We start from the raw sequence: 5,661 nt of genomic DNA, 5'->3' as shown, positions 1-5,661 counted from the left end.
AACTCGGGTCGCAGATACTGATATGTAGATAGTGCAATGTTTGATTCCCTTAAGCTTTTCTCCTCAACCCATGTAACAAGCGTTGGGCCAATAGCTCCCAAGTCAGTTGACTTTAGGGTATTAGGTGTTAAAACACCCCTTCGGGCTTAATTGCTTAGGTTAGGGAGGCTACGAAACCAAACTTATCTACATTTTTATTATCATCATTTTTTTTTTCTTTTTTTTTTTTTTTTTTTTTTTTTTTTTTTTTTTTTTTTTTTTTTTTTTTTTTTTTTTCTTTTTAATTATATACAATCCCTTTCCCTTAGTTGTTACCTTTAACAAAAGAACATAAATAATGTAATAATCCAATATGCAACCCACAATCATATGTTAAAGTGTGTGTGTGTAAATTAAGGTTTAAGAATACATGTTAAATAAGTATATGAGCAGAATTAAGTGGTAACAATACGAGAGTTTGTAAACCTGAATATTTCAGGAAGTATTATAATAGACCTTGTTAAGAATGGTTACTAAGATGCGTCTCAAGAGTCACTTTAACAAAAGAACTCCTTTACTCTGCCATCCTAGTAACAACAATTATGCACATGCTTTATGAAATGAAAAACAATTTTTTTTTATCAACTACTACCCTCTCCCCCCAACCAAAACGAGACATTGTCCTCAATGTTCTAAGGTAGAAAGATAGAGTATAGAAGATATCACCTGAAATAATGAACATTAACAAACCTGAAACACACTGAAACAAAAATAAGAAATGACAAAACACAAATATTATGTTATTAATAAAAAGAAAAGACACAAATTTTTACAAGCTAAGACTCAAATCGCAGTTGTGATTGTGGCTCACATCTTCCCTTGGTTTTACGTCCAAGAACGGCTTAAACGCCCTCTATGGGTCGGGGATAGGCTTCCCATCCAGTTTTCTTAAAAACTGGCAAACAGGGTCTTTTTTTAGTCAGATTCCCAAGACTATGCCAAGCATGTTCTTTATGAAAATGGGTTCCTAAGTTATGAATTGCACGATGCTTATCTTGACTATGATGAGACTTAAGAGTCAATAGAAGATTATCTAAAGACTCTCTGTGTTTTGAAATAAATCCCACCTTCTGACAATTTTCACAGTTTTTGCGGAATGCATCTGACTCCTTGAATATGATGGGCCAGTAAAATTCACTTTGTAAGATTTCTACAATCCTCTTTTTTGATGAGAAATGATCCCCACATGCCTTAGAGTAACAAAATTTAATGAAATTACTTACCTCATTGTCGAGAATGCATTTTTGAAATATTTGATCAGGACAATAATTGAATAAGTAAGGGTCATCCCAATAAAAATTTTGCTCGTTGCTCAAAAATTTTCTTTTGTCTTCAATACTCCAATGAGTTGGCAAAAATCCTGAAGCAAGAAAATTGATATTTTTAGCAAACCAAGGCATTGAATTAAGAGAAAGTAGAGATTCATCAGGAAAGTAATCATCGATTGGTGTGATGTCGGGTGTCGAATCTGTTGTCACTTTTGATAAAAGATTCGCATCAACCTTTTCGATGCCTTTTTCATCCTCGATTTCTTCCTGATTGGTCATGGCATGAGAAAATGGAAGTGCTGGCGGAGAATCAGTCGTTTCTTTGCAATTTTCAGATTCAACCCCTTCCTTTCCCTTAGAAATTGACTCATCATCTTTCTCATAAGGTTCAAGAGAGGGTTTTTCAATAACCTTACCACTGCGTAGAGTAGTGACTGATTTGACTTGATCCATGTGTTGACTTCCATAACTACTTGCATTTGCATTGTATTGCTCCTTGAGATTTTGCTGTGGTTTAGATGGAAACTTACCTTGCTCTTGAAAATTGAGAGCAGATGTGAATTTTGCAAGAGTATCTTTAAAATCTGTTATGCTTTGAGCAAGTTGAGTGTTGATTGTCTCTTGCTTTTCAATGAATGCATACAAAGTTTCCTCAAAATTTCTTGTAGGAGGTGGAGCATAAGGAGGTGCATATCCATGATAATTTTGGAAATTATAGTGTGCTTGAAACTGTGGTTGTGAAGTTTGTGCATTGTTGTTCTCACTCTTCCAATTGAAATTTGGGTGATTTCTCCAACCAGGGTTGTATGTTTGGGAGTATGGGTTGTGGTTGGCCCTTTGGAAACTGTTTAAAGCATGGGCTTGTTCATGGAGACATTCTTTAAAAGAAGGCAAGGTTGGACAATCGTTGGTTGAGTGTTCATTTGTTTCACAGATTTGACACACAATGTTTTCAACGGATTTTAATTGACCACTCTTTTTCAATTCTAGTGCCTCGACTTTTCTAGCTAAAGATGCAAACTTGGCTTGAAGGTCATGATCTTCCCTAAGGTTGTACATGCCTCCACTAGATGTGTGAGGTTGAGTTTTACTCGGTGCCTCATATGTACCCGTGGTGTCCCAATTTTGAGCATTTTCAGCTAACAAGTCTAAGTACTCCATTGCTTCATCAGGGTCTTTATCTTCAAAAGTTCCATTGCACATCAATTCAACCATTTGCCTATCTTTAGGTGTTAACCCTTCATAGAAATGTGAAACCAATCTCCATGTTTCAAAACCATGATGAGGGCAAGTACTAAGCAAGTCTCGATACCTATCCCAACATTTGTAAAATGTTTCTCCTGGTTTTTGAGTGAAAGTGGTGATTTGTCTCTTGAAAGAGTTTGTTCTATGAGATGGGAAAAACTTCTTTAAAAATTGTTGTTGCATTTCATCCCAAGCACGAATGGATCCTGGTCTTAAATTTTGTAGCCATGTTTTAGCTTTATCTTTTAATGAAAAAGGAAAAAGCTTTAATCTGATGGTGTTCATGCTACAATTTAAATTATTATATGTGTTGCAGACCTCTTCAAATTCCCTTAAATGCAAGTATGGATTTTCCAATTCTAAGCCATGAAAAGAAGGTAAAAGTTGAATAATACCTGGTTTAAAATTAAAATGAGATGCATCAGGAGGAAAAACTATGCATGATGGTGCACTTGTTCTTGTGGGATTCATGTGGTCTCTAAGTGTTCTAGCACGGTTATTCTCATTATTTTTATTATGAAGTGATTGATTATCTTCTTTGGCCATATTTTCTGAAAATGATGAGGATACCCTACAAAGTCTACCACTTGATGTACGTGACCACACTCTCATGCACGTGTAGGAATAGAATAAAAAAAAGAAGAAAATAAAAGAAACAAGCTTGACATTGAAAATTAAGATGATAAGAGGTATAACAGATCTTTTTATTAGACGTTAAGAGACTCAGAATGGGTGAACTGGGATGACCAAGTTGACAATGTCAAATATCAGTAGTAGGCAAGCTAGTGAATAAAAAGCTTGTGGCATAGATGTGATAGAAGACTCTGAGGACATAGAGGTCATCGTTTCTCTAACCAGAAAGAAGAACTTCCTTGGTGATGAGATCCTTGACATAGAAAAGAGAAGAGTGAAATTAAAAAAAGACATAAGTTTTACAATAAAATTGTTAAACAGATAGTAATCTTTTTTTAATGTGTGGAATATGTAATATATTGGGCAAGGTGAAGACTTGTTTTGGTGTATGCAAGATATTATGTGTGGTATTAGATATAACAAGTCCCTTACCACCACCAATATGCAATTGATCATTACCAAGATAACGTTATGCGTGTGTCATATAGGTAATATCTGGAGTAATGTAGTGATTCGCACCTGTGTCAGAAAACCATGTGGTAGAATTCTCTATTGACACGACACTAAATGAGGGGTTGGCCGAGGCTTGATTTCCACGATGGACAAGCTGGGAACACTATTATGTAAAGTGTCTATAGATGTTGCAAAGTTGGCTAGGAACACTAATGTGCAAAGTGTCCATAGATGTTGCAAAGCTGTCATTTTATTTGTTTTTGTGGCCACTAATTTGTTGTTGCAGTTGTTGCTGGTGTTGTTGTAGACTGTTGTTGGTGTTGTTGCCATTATACACAATGACTATGATTTTGCTGCTAGGGAGAACCACCATTAGTGTCATGAAAATATTGACTATTGGAGTGATGAAAATTCTTGCGAGGATGTCATCAACCCCCTTTCTTCCTCTGCCCCGATGAGCTATGAAACCATTGCCAGTAGACCCAAAAAAAACATGCTAGGCAATATAACCTAAAAGGGGCTATGCTAGTATGGACAGTAAGGGTGCAATAGGCAGAATGGATGGAAGAGAGTTGTGATGTAAGAATTCATGAGTAGACAAGTAACTATAAAGCTTAAAATACAAAAAAGAGTCAGTTGTAATTGATAGACTTGTAACCAAATCATGAAATTCACTAAGAAGTCCCTGAAACACATATAAGTTGAAATCAGTAAAGGAAATAGGTCTTCTAAGCGCAACTAATTCATTGAACAAACCTTTAGCGCGTTGCAAGTAGAGAGTGACAATATCATCACCTTGTCGGAGATCCTGAAGAGAGCGATACAATTGCATGATCTGAGAGTTTGATGGGGAGGCGTAAGCATGAACAAGCATGCTCCAAACACTAGTAGAAGTCGGACAATCAACCACAAGATGGAGAATATCAATTAAGAGAAAAGACAACATAGCACTAAAGATAAGTTGGTTTTAGTGTTTCCAAGTCAGAAACACTTGGGAAGGGTCAGAATTGAAGATAGTAGAGATAGCAGAAACCGTATTGGATAGATTATGCGAAGAGGGGCAGAGTTGTCAACAAACAAGAAGACTCCTTAACTAATCAGATACAGTTTCATTTATATATGCCAAAACAAATAATTATTATTGATGAGTTTGAGATTGATAACCTACTAGGTGTTAAAGAAGGGAATAAGTGCTATTGTCGCAGAAGATGGAGTCATGGTTGTGTTAGTTGTTATGAGTCTAAGAACAAGAGAGAATGAATTTGGAGAAGAAGAGCTGACATTAATGTCAACAGTAGCACTAATCGATGGATCTATAACAGTAATCATGAAAAGAGAAGAGTGGTAGGATGATAGAAACTAAATCATAGTAGATAAGATGGCAGTAGCAATAACCAATTGAAAATCCTATGAAGGTTTTATATCATCATTTTGCATTTGAAGTATCAATAACTCTTTAATTAAAACATATTTTATAATAAATATCTAATAATATAAGATACCTTTAATTTATGGTAAATGTTCATTTTAAATGCAGGCCTTATTCATTTTAAATGTAGGCCTATCACATAAATGAAAGGATTGATTGATGAGTTTAAGAACTGAAATTGAAATAACAAAGAGATGGCCAAACTTAGAAAAGAGATATTAGTGCAGTCCAAATCAGAACACTATTTAGTAATTGGGTCATATCTGAAGTTGTAGATCTCAGATTTAGGTCTACTTTAAACAGATGGAAAGATAAGACATACGCGTACAACTTTCACATGGAGCCCAAGATTTAAGAAGGTCATTTTCAAGTTCAAATTGTAGCAACAACAAAGAAGTCTGAATCTGTCCTAAAGCCCGAACAGTATTTAGTGTTTGGCCCATATCTAGAGTTTTAGAAGTCCAAATGACCTCTATTTTTTTCCTGGAAAGCTAAGACAATTTTCTAGAACTTTCATGTCTTTAAGTGGTTTCAATTCTAACGTTATCGATGATGTTTTGAGCAGACAAGAGAAGATAAGGATTGTCACCAAGT

This window comes from Populus euphratica, unplaced genomic scaffold, assembly GCF_000495115.2.
Source record: "Populus euphratica unplaced genomic scaffold, PopEup_1.0 scaffold107.1, whole genome shotgun sequence".
Taxonomy (NCBI): Eukaryota; Viridiplantae; Streptophyta; class Magnoliopsida; order Malpighiales; family Salicaceae; genus Populus; species Populus euphratica.
The sequence above is the reverse complement of the archived record's forward strand: the minus strand, read 5'-3'. Positions refer to the sequence as shown.